General features: G+C 41.1%; 4 non-coding genes and 2 pseudogenes across 4 annotated transcripts; 1 reads left to right on the plus strand and 5 right to left on the minus strand.

The window, feature by feature from the left end:
• Positions 1 to 33: 33 nt before the first annotated feature.
• Positions 34 to 197, minus strand: LOC135043074 (U1 spliceosomal RNA). The gene has a single exon (XR_010236098.1). It is a non-coding gene; the product is annotated as a U1 spliceosomal RNA (small nuclear RNA).
• Positions 198 to 879: 682 nt separating this feature from the next.
• LOC135043100 (U1 spliceosomal RNA) lies at positions 880 to 1,031 on the minus strand (annotated as a pseudogene).
• A 152-nt stretch (positions 1,032 to 1,183) lies between these two features.
• LOC135043049 (U1 spliceosomal RNA) lies at positions 1,184 to 1,347 on the minus strand. Its single transcript, XR_010236075.1, has one exon. It is a non-coding gene; the product is annotated as a U1 spliceosomal RNA (small nuclear RNA).
• A 671-nt stretch (positions 1,348 to 2,018) lies between these two features.
• LOC135043080 (U1 spliceosomal RNA) lies at positions 2,019 to 2,181 on the minus strand. The gene has a single exon (XR_010236104.1). It is a non-coding gene; the product is annotated as a U1 spliceosomal RNA (small nuclear RNA).
• A 152-nt stretch (positions 2,182 to 2,333) lies between these two features.
• Positions 2,334 to 2,497, minus strand: LOC135043160 (U1 spliceosomal RNA). The gene has a single exon (XR_010236163.1). It is a non-coding gene; the product is annotated as a U1 spliceosomal RNA (small nuclear RNA).
• Positions 2,498 to 6,270: 3,773 nt separating this feature from the next.
• On the plus strand, positions 6,271 to 6,449 carry LOC135043117 (U1 spliceosomal RNA; annotated as a pseudogene).
• Positions 6,450 to 14,903: the final 8,454 nt, after the last annotated feature.

The following is a 14,903-nucleotide window of genomic DNA, read 5'->3' on the forward strand; positions in this document are numbered from 1 at the left end:
AGACAAAGAAATCTGACTTTTACCAGAGCTGACCAGAGGAAAGCACAAACACAGTCCCCCACTACCACAAATAATGCAGTCGAGTTTCCCACATTTGGGGAAATCACAGGGGTCAGCATACCCAGAATGCAATGAATGAACCTCACCCTGGGAGAACAATCTTCATGACCATGGTATCTCCTATGCAAAATAAGTATGATTTGGGATAGGGCTGGGGAGGGCCGCTGCTCAGGCACATCTCTTTCAAGTAAAGGAGATTCAACTGAGGCAGCACAAGGGAACTCTCATCTGGGGACAACAACTGCAGGGAGAACACATATTTTCAGATGAACATGGGAGAGCTGAAGGCTGCCTAATACTGAAGCACCCCAAACAACAAACCAAATGCAACAACTAGTACAAGCATTCCTGGGGGAAGGTCTGCAGAAGACGGATTTGCATACGGTGATGTCATCCAAGCAGTGGGCCAAAGTTGGCTGGAACCCTCATCTGCATATGAAAAGAGAAAAGGGGTATGCAGGGCATGGCGGCCTTTTGCGGCGCTTGGATGACCCTTAGTTCGCATTAAACACCTCCACCCTCCGTCGGTGTGGGGCTCATGTTGGCTATGCCCCAGCCCCTGAAGCATTCAAGCTGATTTCTTGCAGCAGCTGGGCACTGTAACAGCTCCAGAGCTGCTCTGAAAGGCAAGTAAAAGGGTGTGGGCCCTGCAGCACTACCTGTAGTTTGCATTGTGCGTTGGAAGGCACAAAGTAAGCAGACAGGAGAAGTCAGGAGAGTGCACAAGGGCATAGAAGGCAGCGGCTCAAGAAAAGAGAAGTGGAAACAGACAGCAAACTAGGCTGGAGAGAGACCTGAGACAAAGAGATATGAATTATACGAGTAGCCGACTAGAGGAAACACAAATTATGCAGTCAAGTGTCCCACATTTGGGGAAATCGTAGGAGCAGCACACCCAGAGTGCAATGGGTGAGCCTTGCCCTGGGAGAAGCACCTTCCTGATCATAGTATCTCACCTGGCAGGTAAGTAGGAGTTGGGCTAGAGATGGGGAGGGTCGCTGCTCGGGCACCCCCCTGTCAAGTGAAGGAGATCCAACTGAGGCAGCACAAGGAAACTCTCGAAAAAAGAACAAGGCTAGAGGAAGATCTGAGACAAAGAAATCTGTCTTTTACCAGAGCTGACCAGAGGAAAGCACAAACACAGTCCCCCACTACCACAATTAATGCAGTCGAGTTTCCCACATTTGGGGAAATCACAGGGGTCAGCATACCCAGAATGCAATGAATGAACCTCACCCTGGGAGAACAATCTTCATGACCATGGAAACTTCTATGCAAAATAAGTATGATTTGGGATAGGGCTGGGGAGGGCCGCTGCTCAGGCACATCTCTGTCAAGTAAAGGAGATTCAACTGAGGCAGCACAAGGGAACTCTCATCTGGGGACAACAACTGCAGGGAGAACACATATTTTCAGATGAACATGGGAGGGCAGAAGGCTGCCTAATACTGAAGCACCCCCAAACAACAAACCAAATGTAACAACTAGTAAAAGCATTCCTGGGAGAAGGTCTGCAGAAGACGGATTTGCATACGGTGATGTCATCCAAGCAGTGGGCCAAAGTTGGCTGGAACCCTCATCTGCATATGAAAAGAGAAAAGGGTTATGCAGGGCATGGCGGCCTTTTGCGGTGCTTGGATGACCCCTAGTTCGCATTAAATACCTCCACCCTCCTTCGGTGTGGGGCTCATGTTGGCTATGCCCCAGCCCCTGAAGCATTCAAGCTGATTTCTTGCAGCAGCTGGGCACTGTAACAGCTCCAGAGCTGCTCTGTACGGCAAGTAAAAGGGTGTGGGCCCTGCAGCACTACCTGTAGTTCGCATTGTGCGTTGGAAGGCACAAAGTAAGCAGACGGGAGAAGTCAGGATAGTGCGCAAGGGCATAGAAGGGAGCGGCTCAAGAAAACAGAAGTGGAAACAGACAGCAAACTAGGCTGGAGAGAGACCTGAGACAAAGAGATCTGAATTATACGAGAGCCGACCAGGGGAAACACAAATTATGCAGTCAAGTTTCCCACATTTGGGGAAATCGCAGGAGCAGCACACCCAGAGTGCAATGGGTGAGCCTTGCCCTGGGAGAAGCACCTTCATGATCATAGTATCTCACCTGGCAGGTATGTAGGAGTTGGGCTAGAGCTGGGGAGGGTCGCTGCTCGGGTACCCCCCTGTCAAGTGAAGGAGGTCAAACTGAGGCAGCACAATGGAACTCTCGAAAGAAGAACAAGGCTAGAGGAAGATCTGAGACAAAGAAATCTGACTTTTACCAGAGCTGACCAGAGGAAAACACAAACACAGTCCCCCACTACCACAAATAATGCAGTTGAGTTTCCCACATTTGGGGAAATCACAGGGGTCAGCATACCCAGAATGCAATGAATGAACCTCACCCTGGGAGAACAATCTTTATGACCATGGTATCTCCTATGCAAAATAAGTATGATTTGAGATAGGGCTGGGGAGGGCCGCTGCTCAGGCACATCTCTGTCAAGTAAAGGAGATTCAACTGAGGCAGCACAAGGGAACTCTCATCTGGGGACAACAACTGCCGGGAGAACACATATTTTCAGATGAACATGGGAGGGCAGAAGGCTGCCTAATACTGAAGCACGCCCAAACAACAAACCAAATGCAACAACTAGTACAAGCATTCCTGGGAGAAGGTCTGCAGAAGACGGATTTGCATACGGTGATGTCATCCAAGCAGTGGGCCAAAGTTGGCTGGAACCCTCATCTGCATATGTTGAAGATACAATTTGTGAATTGCATTTAACACTATCTCCCTTTCCTGGGGAGAAGATGGTAGGGCCGATTTGAAAAACCGGCGAGGAGGCACCTCTTCGAATTTCAGCTTGTAACCCTGAGAAACAATTTCTATTGCCTAGGGATCCACCTGCGAATGAACCCAGATGTGGCTGAAAACTCGAAGACGTGCCCCCAACTGGGCGGACTCCTTTAGCGGAGCCCCAGCGTCATGCGGTGGATTTTGTAGAGGCCGGGGAGGACTTCTGTTCCTGGGAACTAGCTGTGTTGTGCAGCTTCTTCCCTCTGCCCTTACCTCTGGCAAGAAAGGACGCACCTCGTACTTTCTTGTTTCTCTGTGATCGAAAGGACTGTATTTGATAATGTGGTGCTTTCTTAGGCTGTGAGGGAATATAAGGCAAAAAATTTGATTTACCAGCTGTAGCTGTGGAGACTAGGTCCGAGAGACCTTCCCCAAACAATTCCTCACCCCTGTAAGGTAAAACCTCCATATGCCTTTTTGAGTCGGCATCACCTGTCCATTGCCGGGTCCATAGGACTCGTCTAGCAGAAATCGACATAGCGTTTATTCTAGAACCCAGTAGACTAATGTCACTTTGAGCATCTCTCATATATAGGACAGCATCTTTTATATGCCCTATGGTCAATAACATAGCATCCTTATCTAGGGTCTCAATCTCTGCTGATAAGGTATCTGTCCATGCTGCCACCGCGCTACAACCCCGGCCGACGCAATTGCCGGTCTGAGTAAGGTACCAGAATGTGTGTAAATGGACTTTAGGGTAACCTCCTGCTTGCGGTCAGCAGGGTCCCTGATGGTAGCCGTATCCTGGGATGGCAGCGCTACCTTTTTGGATAAGCGTGTCAATGCTTTATCCACCCTAGGGGAGGATTCCCACCGTATCCTGTCCATTGGCGGGAAAGGATACGCCATAAGAATCCTTTTGGGAATCTGCAGCTTTTTGTCTGGAGATTCCCAAGCTTTTTCACATAATTCGTTCAACTCATGTGAGGAGGGAAAGGTTATCTCAGGTTTCTTTCCCTTATACATGTGTACCCTCGTGTCAGGGACAGGGGACTCTGTGATGTGCAAAACATCTTTTATTGCAATAATCATATATCGAATACATTTAGCCAATTTTGGCTGTAACTTTGCATCATCGTAGTCGACACTGGAGTCAGAATCTGTGTCGGTATCTGTGTCAACTATTTGGGATAGTGGGCGCTTTTGAGACCCCGAAGGTCCCTGCGACATAGGGACAGGCATGGGTTGACTCCCTGACTGTTCCCTAGCTTCAGCTTTGTCTAATCTCTTGTGTAATAAGTTTACATTAGCACTTAAAACATTCCACATATCCATCCAGTCAGGTGTCGGCGTTGTCGATGGAGACACCACATTAATTTGCTCCTGCTCCTCTCTAGGAGAGCCTTCTACCTCAGACATGTCGACACACGTGTACCGACACACCATACACTCAGGGAATCCTCTTATCTGAGGACAGTTCCCCAACAAGGCCCTTTGGAGAGACAGAGAGAGAGAGTATGCCAGCACACACCCCAGCGCTATATGACCCAGGAAAAAAACACAATAATTTTATGTTTACCCAGTAGCGCTGTATTTCCATATATATATGCGCCTAATTATGTGCCCCCCTCTTCTTTAAGACCCTCTTTCTTCCGTGGTATAAGCAGGGGAGAGTCCGTGGAGCTTCCCCTCAGCGGTGCTGTGGAGAAAATGGCGCTGGTGAGTGCTGAGGGAGAAGCCCCACCCCCTCAGCGACGGGCTTCTGTCCCGCTCAAATATAGTAAAAAAATGGCGGGGGCTCTTATATATATATATACAGTGCCTAGCTGCATATATATTTATTTTGCCAAAGAGAGGTCTATATTGCTGCCCAGGGCGTCCCCCCTGCGCCCTTCACCCTTACACTGACTGCCGTGTGTGAGGTGTATTGGAGCAATGGAGCACAGCTTTACTGCTGTGCGTTACCTCAGTGAAGATCATGAAGTCTTCCGCCGCCTCTGAAGTCTTCTTTTCTTCTCATACTCACCCGGCTTCTATCTTCCGGCTCTGCGAGGGGGACGGCGGCGCGGCTCTGGGACGGACGGCGAGGGTGAGACCTGCGTACCGATCCCTCTGGAGCTAATGCTGTACAGTAGCCTAAGAAGCAGAGCCTATCAACTCACAGAAGTAGGTGTGCATCTCTCCCCTCCGCCCCTCGATGCAGGGAGTCTGTTGCCAGCAGGCTCCCTGAAAATAAAAAAATCTAACAAATATACTTTCTGTCAGGAAACTCAGGAGAGCTCCCTGAAAAGCACCCAGTCTCCTCTGGGCACAGTAGTAAACTGAGGTCTGGAGGAGGGGCATAGAGGGAGGAGCCAGTGCACACCCAGATCTAAAGTCTTTCTTAAAGTGCCCATGTCTCCTGCGGAGCCCGTCTATCCCCCATGGTCCTTACGGAATCCCCAGCATCCTCTAGGACGTAAGAGAAAAATTATGCTGGCAGAAAAATCCAATTGAGTGATTAAACAGCTCCAGAGCTGCTCTGTAAGGCAAGTAAAAGGGTGTGGGCCCTGCAGCACTACCTGTAGTTTGCATTGTGCATTGGAAGCCTAGTTTGCTGTCTGTTTCCACTTCTTTTTTCTTGAGCCCCTCCCGTCTATACCCTTGTGCACTATCCTGACTTCTCCTCCCGTCTGCTTACTTTGTGCCTTCCAATGCACAATGCAAACTACAGGTAGTGCTGCAGGGCCCACACCCTTTTACTTGCCTTACAGAGCAGCTCTTGAGCTGTTACAGTGCCCAGCTGCTGCAAGAAATCAGCGTGAATGCTTCAGGGGCTGGGGCATGGCCAACATGAGCCCCACACCGAAGGAGGGTGGGGGTGTTTAATGCGAACTAGGGGTCTCGCACAATGCGAACTACAGGTATTGCTGCAGGGCCCACACCCTTTTACTTGCCTTACAGAGCAGCTCTGGAGCTGTTACAGTGCCCAGCTGCTGCAAGAAATCAGCTTGAATCCTTCAGGGGCTGGGGCATAGCCAACATGAGCCCCACACCGACGGAGGGTGGAGGTGTTTAATGCGAACTAGGGGTCATCCAAGTGCCGCAAAAGGCCGCCATGCCCTGCACACCCCTTTTCTCTTTTCATATGCAGACGAGGGTTGAAGCCAACTTTGACCCACTGCTTGGATGACATCGCCATATGCAAATCCATCTGCTGCAGGCCTTCCCCCAGGAATGCTTGCACTAGTTGTTGCATTTGGTTTGTTGTTTGGGGGTGCTTCAGTATTAGGCAGCCTTCTGCCCTCCCATGTTCATCTGAAAATATGTGTTCTCCCTGCAGTTGTTGTCCCCAGATGAGAGTTCCCTTGTGCTGCCTCAGTTGAATCTCCTTTACTTGACAGAGATGTGCCTGAGCAGCGGCCCTCCCCAGCCCTATCCCAAATCATACTTATTTTGCATAGGAGATACCATGGTCATGAAGACTGTTCTCCCAGGGTGCGGTTCATTCATTGCATTCTGGGTATGCTGACCCCTGTGATTTCCCCAAATGTGGGAAACTCGACTGCATTATTTAATGCGAACTAGGGGTCATCCAAGCACCGCAAAAGGCCGCCATGCCCTGCATACCCCTTTTCTCTTTTCATAAGCAGACGAGGTTTGAAGCCAACCTTGACCCACTGCTTGGATGACATCACTTGCTGCCTTTCCAATGAAGCAAGTTTAATTTAATAATAGGTGAAAAACCATCCCTACAAAGGTGTTAATCAGATACTTGGCTTTGTGGACACTTTTCAGAGCACAAATTTGTTAGCATAAAAATAAAGCCAGAAAATGAAGAGCTGTTTAATCACTCAATTGGATTTTTCTGCCAGCATATTTCTTTTTCTCTGCAACCCACTGCTAAATTGTGCTTCCTAGCTGTTTTTATAAAATCACTGAATCAAATCTAACTCTGATTACATCAGAGAAGGCCAGGTACCCTACACCATAACAGGGGGTTTGAAATTTTGACTTGTCTACTTAAAGATCACCAAAATCTGATAACAAGGTCAATTAAGTCCCTGGGTGGGATTGAACCACCAACCTTTTGGTTAATAGCCTTACACACTAACTGATTGCGCCACAGCGACACTTTGCAAAAGTACATACTGACAAAGGCTAATAAGCATTCATCTAGAACGATTCCTAGAAACATTTTAAAAAGTCAATAATGTGGAGAGTTTTTGTAAGATGTTTCTTCCATCAACCAATGAAGAAACACATTGGTACTTTCCCATGATGAGTGAGTGCTTCAGGATCTTTTGCACTTACATGTGCAGCAGAGTACTGTAATGGAAGCATGCTGGGTCCATAACCCAGAGGTAGGCATATTGAAACTATCCTCTGCTATATGCATTTTTTTTTGTTAATTAAAGTAATCCAAAACTGGGATTGATATTTTTGCTCTTTTATTTTTACTTAAAGTACAATAACTTTTACCATTTTAATTTGTTTTAATAGTATATTGACAGTATTGTTTTCTTTCAAAAATCCAATTAATTTTCTTTACCCGATTATTAAAATGGTAATTGACAAAAACAAACTACATTGTCACCAGAAGAGCAATACAAAATGTACAAGTGATATATTAAAATCATCTTTCCAGCTTGAATTTCAATGATGCATTGGGGCAACGATTTTGTGAGAAACATCTTCACCCTTAAATAAAGATTTTCTTAATTCCTTACCTGTGTGCTAATTAGATATCACCTTGTTTTCACATTAAACAGACTTCCACATGAGAAAACAGCAAAGATGCAGTGGCGTTAATGTTTCCTGGTGTCAACCTGTATTATTTCCGTAGATATTGAAATGAGGATGCATCTTGCTGCCTTTCCAATGAAGCAAGTTTAATTTAGTAATAGGTGAAAAACCATCCCTACAAAGATGTTAATCAGATACTTGGCTTTGTGGACACTTTTCAGAGAACAAATTTGTAATCATAAAAATAAAGCCAGAAAATGAAGAGCTGTTTAATCACTCAATTGGATTTTTCTGCCAGCATTTTTCTTTTTCTCTGCAACCCACTGCTAAATTGTGCTTCCTAGCTGTTTTTTTTATAAAATCACTTAATCAAATCTAACTCTGATTACATCAGAGAAGGCCAGGTACCCTATACCATAAGAGGGGGTTTGCAATTTTGACTTGTCTACTTAAATATCACCAAAATGTGATCACAAGGTCAATTACGTCCCTGGGTGGGATTGAACCACCAACCTTTTGATAAATAGCTGAACACACTAACCGATTGCGCCACAGAGACACTTTGCAAAAAGCCCATACTGACAAAGACTAATAAGCATTCATCTAGAACGTTTCCTAGAAAAACTTTAAAAAGTCAATAATCTGGAGAGTTTTTGTAAGATGTTTCACCAGCAACCAATGAAGAAACACATTAGTACTTTCGCATGATGAGTGAGTGCTTCAGGATCTCTTGCACTTACATGTGCAGCAGAGTACTGCAATGGAAGCATGCTGGGCCCATAACCCAGAGGTAGGCAGATTGAAACTATCCTTTGCTATATGCATTTTTTTTTGTTCATTAAAGTAATCCAAAACTGGGATTGATATTTTAGCTTTTATTTTTACTTAAAGTACAATAACTTTTACCATTTTAATTTGTTTTAATAGTATATTGACAGTATTGTTTTCTTTCAAAAATCCAATTAATTTTCTTTATCCGATTATTAAAATGGTAATTGACAAAAACAAACTACATTGTCACCAGAAGAGCAATACAAAATGTACAAGTGATATATTAAAATCATCTTTCCAGCTTGAATTTCAATGATGCATTGGGGCAACGATTTTGTGAGAAACATCTTCACCCTTAAATAAAGATTTTCTTAATTCCTTACCTGTGTGCTAATTAGATATCACCTTGTTTTCACATTAAACAGACTTCCACATGAGAAAGCAGCAAGGATGCAGTGGCGTTAATGTTTCCTGGTGTCAACCTGTATTATTTCAGTAGATATTGAAATGAGGATGCATCTTGCTGCCTTTCCAATGAAGCAAGTTTAATTTAGTAATAGGTGAAAAACCATCCCTACAAATATGTTAATCAGATACTTGGCTTTGTGGACACTTTTCAGAGAACAAATTCGTTAGCATAAAAATAAAGCCAGAAAATGAAGAGCTGTTTAATCACTCAATTGGATTTTTCTGCCAGCATATTTCTTTTTCTCTGCAACCCACTGCTAAATTGTGCTTCCTAGCTGTTTTTTTTATAAAATCACTGATTCAAATCTAACTCTGATTACATCAGAGTAGGCCAGGTACCCTACACCATAAGAAGGGGGTTTGAAATTTTGACTTGTCTACTTAAAGATCACCAAAATCTGATAACAAGGTCAATTACATCCCTGGGTGGGATTGAACCACCAACCCTTTGATTAATAACCAAACACACTAACAGATTGCGCCACAGAGACACTTTACAAACGTACATACTGACAAAGGCTAATAAGCATTCATCTAGAACGTTTCCTAGAAAAACTTTAAAAAGTCAATAATCTGGAGAGTTTTTGTAAGATGTTTCTTCCATCAACCAACGAAGAAACACATTGGTACTTTCCCATGATGAGTGAGTGCTTCAGGATCTCTTGCACTTACATGTGCAGCAGAGTACTGCAATGGAAAAATGCTGGGCCCATAACCCAGAGGTAGGCAGATTGAAACTATCCTCTGCTATATGCATTTTTTTTGTTAATTAAAGTAATCCAAAACTGGGATTGATATTTTTGCTCTTTTATTTTTACTTAAAGTACAATAACTTTTACCATTTTAATTTGTTTTAATAGTATATTGACAGTATTGTTTTCTTTCAAAAATCCACTTAATTTTCTTTACCCTATTATTAAAATGGTAATTGACAAAAACAAACTACATTGTCACCAGAAGAGCAATACAAAATGTACAAGTGATATATTAAAATCATCTTTCCAGCTTGAATTTCAATGATGCATTGGGGCAACGATTTTGTGAGAAACACCTTCACCCTTAAATAAAGATTTTCTTAATTCCTTACCTGTGTGCTAATTAGATATCACCTTGTTTTCACATTAAACAGACTTCCACATGCGAAAGCAGCAAGGATGCAGTGGCGTTAATGTTTCCTGGTGTCAACCTGTATTATTTCAGTAGACATTGAAATGAGGATGCATCTTGCTGCCTTTCCAATGAAGCAAGTTTAATTTAGTAATAGGTGAAAAACCATCCCTACAAAGGTGTTAATCAGAGACTTGGCTTTGTGGACACTTTTCAGAGAACAAATTTGTTAGCATAAAAATAAAGCCAGAAAATGAAGAGCTGTTTAATCACTCAATTGGATTTTTTTGCCAGCATATTTCTTTTTCTCTGCAACCCACTGCTAAATTGTGCTTCCTAGCTGTTTTTATAAAATCACTGAATCAAATCTAACTCTGATTACATCAGAGAAGGCCAGGTACCCTACACCATAACAGGGGGTTTGAAATTTTGACTTGTCTACTTAAAGATCACCAAAATCTGATAACAAGGTCAATTACGTCCCTGGGTGGGATTGAACCACCAACCTTTTGGTTAATAACCATACACACTAACTGATTGCGCCACAGCGACACTTTGCAAAAAGCACATACTGACAAAGACTAATAAGCATTCATCTAGAACGTTTCCTAGAAAAACTTTAAAAAGTCAATAATCTGGAGAGTTTTTGTAAGATGTTTCTTCCAGCAACCAATGAAGAAACACATTAGTACTTTCGCATGATGAGTGAGTGCTTCAGGATCTCTTGCACTTACATGTGCAGCAGAGTACTGCAATGGAAGCATGCTGGGCCCATAACCCAGAGGTAGGCAGATTGAAACTATCCTTTGCTATATGAATTTTTTTTTTTGTTCATTAAAGTAATCCAAAACTGGGATTGATATTTTCGCTTTTATTTTTACTTAAAGTACAATAACTTTTACCATTTTAATTTGTTTTAATAGTATATTGACAGTATTGTTTTCTTTCAAAAATCCACTTAATTTTCTTTACCCTATTATTAAAATGGTAATTGACAAAAACAAACTACATTGTCACCATAAGAGCAATACAAAATGTACAAGTGATATATTAAAATCATCTTTCCAGCTTGAATTTCAATGATGCATTGGGGCAACGATTTTGTGAGAAACATCTTCACCCTTAAATAAAGATTTTCTTAATTCCTTACCTGTGTGCTAATTAGATATCACCTTGTTTTCACATTAAACAGACTTCCACATGAGAAAGCAGCAAGGATGCAGTGGCGTTAATGTTTCCTGGTGTCAACCTGTATTATTTCAGTAGATATTGAAATGAGGATACATCTTGCTGCCTTTCCAATGAAGCAAGTTTAATTTAGTAATAGGTGAAAAACCATCCCTACAAATATGTTAATCAGATACTTGGCTTTGTGGACACTTTTCAGAGAACAAATTAGTTAGCATAAAAATAAAGCCAGAAAATGAAGAGCTGTTTAAACACTCAATTGGATTTTTGTGCCAGCATATTTCTTTTTCTCTGCAACCCACTGCCAAATTGTGCTTCCTAGCTGTTTTTATAAAATCACTGAATCAAATCTAACTCTGATTACATCAGAGAAGGCCAGGTACCCTACACCATAACAGGGGGTTTGAAATTTTGACTTGTCTACTTAAAGATCACCAAAATCTGATAACAAGGTCAATTAAATCCCTGGGTGGGATTGAACAACCAACCTTTTGGTTAATAGCCTTACACACTAACTGATTGCGCCACAGCTACACTTAGCAAAAGTACATACTGACAAAGGCTAATAAGCATTCATCTAGAACGATTCCTAGAAACATTTTAAAAAGTCAATAATGTGGAGAGTTTTTGTAAGATGTTTCTTCCATCAACCAATGAAGAAACACATTGGTACTTTCCCATGATAAGTGAGTGCTTCAGGACCTCTTGCACTTACATGTGCAGCAGAGTACTGTAATGGAAGCATGCTGGGTCCATAACCCAGAGGTAGGCAAATTGAAACTATCCTCTGCTATATGCATTTTTTTTTGTTAATTAAAGTAATCCAAAACTGGGATTGATATTTTTGCTCTTTTATTTTTACTTAAAGTACAATAACTTTTACCATTTTAATTTGTTTTAATAGTATATTGACAGTATTGTTTTCTTTCAAAAATCCACTTAATTTTCTTTACCCGATTATTAAAATGGTAATTGACAAAAACAAACTACATTGTCACCAGAAGAGCAATACAAAATGTACAAGTGATATATTAAAATCATCTTTCCAGCTTGAATTTCAATGATGCATTGGGGCAACGATTTTGTGAGAAACATCTTCACCCTTAAATAAAGATTTTCTTAATTCCTTACCTGTGTGCTAATTAGATATCACCTTGTTTTCACATTAAACAGACTTCCACATGCGAAAGCAGCAAGGATGCAGTGGCGTTAATGTTTCCTGGTGTCAACCTGTATTATTTCAGTAGACATTGAAATGAAGATGCATCTTGCTGCCTTTCCAATGAAGCAAGTTTAATTTAGTAATAGGTGAAAAACCATCCCTACAAAGGTGTTAATCAGAGACTTGTCTTTGTGGACACTTTTCAGAGAACAAATTTGTTAGTATAAAAATAAAGCCAGAAAATGAAGAGCTGTTTAATCACTCAATTGGATTTTTCTGCCAGCATATTTCTTTTTCTCTGCAACCCACTGCTAAATTGTTCTTCCTAGCTGTTTTTATAAAATCACTGAATCAAATCTAACTCTGATTACATTAGAGAAGGCCAGGTACCCTACACCATAACAGGGGGTTTGAAATTTTGACTTGTCTACTTAAAGATCACCAAAATCTGATAACAAGGTCAATTAAGTCCCTGGGTGGGATTGAACCACCAACCTTTTGGTTAATAGCCTTACACACTAACTGATTGCGCCAAAACAACACTTTGCAAAAGAACATACTGACAAAGGCTAATAAGCATTCATCTAGAACGATTCCTAGAAACATTTTAAAAAGTCAATAATGTGGAGAGTTTTTGTAAGATGTTTCTTCCATCAACCAATGAAGAAACACATTGGTACTTTCCCATGATAAGTGAGTGCTTCAGGACCTCTTGCACTTACATGTGCAACAGAGTACTGTAATGGAAGCATGCTGGGTCCATAACCCAGAGGTAGGCAGATTGAAACTATCCTCTGCTATATGCATTTTTTTTTGTTAATTAAAGTAATCCAAAACTGGGATTGATATTTTTGCTCTTTTATTTTTACTTAAAGTACAATAACTTTTACCATTTTAATTTGTTTTAATAGTATATTGACAGTATTGTTTTCTTTCAAAAATCCAATTAATTTTCTTTACCCGATTATTAAAATGGTAATTGACAAAAACAAACTACATTGTCACCAGAAGAGCAATACAAAATGTACAAGTGATATATTAAAATCATCTTTCCAGCTTGAATTTCAATGATGCATTGGGGCAACGATTTTGTGAGAAACATCTTCACCCTTAAATAAAGATGTTCTTAATTCCTTACCTGTGTGCTAATTAGATATCACCTTGTTTTCACATTAAACAGACTTCCACATGAGAAAACAGCAAAGATGCAGTGGCGTTAATGTTTCCTGGTGTCAACCTGTATTATTTCCGTAGATATTGAAATGAGGATGCATCTTGCTGCCTTTCCAATGAAGCAAGTTTAATTTAGTAATAGGTGAAAAACCATCCCTACAAAGATGTTAATCAGATACTTGGCTTTGTGGACACTTTTCAGAGAACAAATTTGTTATCATAAAAATAAAGCCAGAAAATGAAGAGCTGTTTAATCACTCAATTAGATTTTTCTGCCAGCATTTTTCTTTTTCTCTGCAACCCACTGCTAAATTGTGCTTCCTAGCTGTTTTTTTTATAAAATCACTTAATCAAATCTAACTCTGATTACATCAGAGAAGGCCAGGTACCCTACACCATAAGAGGGGGTTTGCAATTTTGACTTGTCTACTTAAATATTACCAAAATCTGATCACAAGGTCAATTACGTCCCTGGATGGGATTGAACCACCAACCTTTTGATTAATAGCTGAACACACTAACCGATTGCGCCACAGAGACACTTTGCGAAAAGTACATACTGACAAAGACTAATAAGCATTCATCTAGAACGTTTCCTAGAAAAACTTTAAAAAGTCAATAATCTGGAGAGTTTTTGTAAGATGTTTCTTCCAGCAACCAATGAAGAAACACATTGTTACTTTCGCATGATGAGTGAGTGCTTCAGGATCTCTTGCACTTACATGTGCAGCAGAGTACTGCAATGGAAGCATGCTGGGCCCATAACCCAGAGGTAGGCAGATTGAAACTATCCTTTGCTATATGCATTTTTTTTTTGTTCATTAAAATAATCCAAAACTGGGATTGATATTTTAGCTTTTTTTTTTACTTAAAGTACAATAACTTTTACCATTTTAATTTGTTTTAATAGTATATTGACAGTATTGTTTTCTTTCAAAAATCCAATTAATTTTCTTTACCCGATTATTAAAATGGTAATTGACAAAAACAAACTACAGTGTCACCAGAAGAGCAATACAAAATGTACAAGTGATATATTAAAATCATCTTTCCAGCTTGAATTTCAATGATGCATTGGGGCAACGATTTTGTGAGAAACATCTTCACCCTTAAATAAAGATTTTCTTAATTCCTTACCTGTGTGCTAATTAGATATCACCTTGTTTTCACATTAAACAGACTTCCACATGAGAAAGCAGCAAGGATGCAGTGGCGTTAATGTTTCCGGGTGTCAACCTGTATTATTTCAGTAGATATTGAAATGAGGATGCATCTTGCTGCCTTTCCAATGAAGCAAGTTTAATTTAGTAATAGGTGAAAAACCATCCCTACAAATATGTTAATCAGATACTTGGCTTTGTGGACACTTTTCAGAGAACAAATTCGTTAGCATAAAAATAAAGCCAGAAAATGAAGAGCTGTTTAATCACTCAATTGGATTTTTCTGCCAGCATATTTCTTTTTC

This window comes from Pseudophryne corroboree, unplaced genomic scaffold (assembly GCF_028390025.1).
Source record: "Pseudophryne corroboree isolate aPseCor3 unplaced genomic scaffold, aPseCor3.hap2 scaffold_851, whole genome shotgun sequence".
NCBI classification, from domain to species: Eukaryota; Metazoa; Chordata; class Amphibia; order Anura; family Myobatrachidae; genus Pseudophryne; species Pseudophryne corroboree.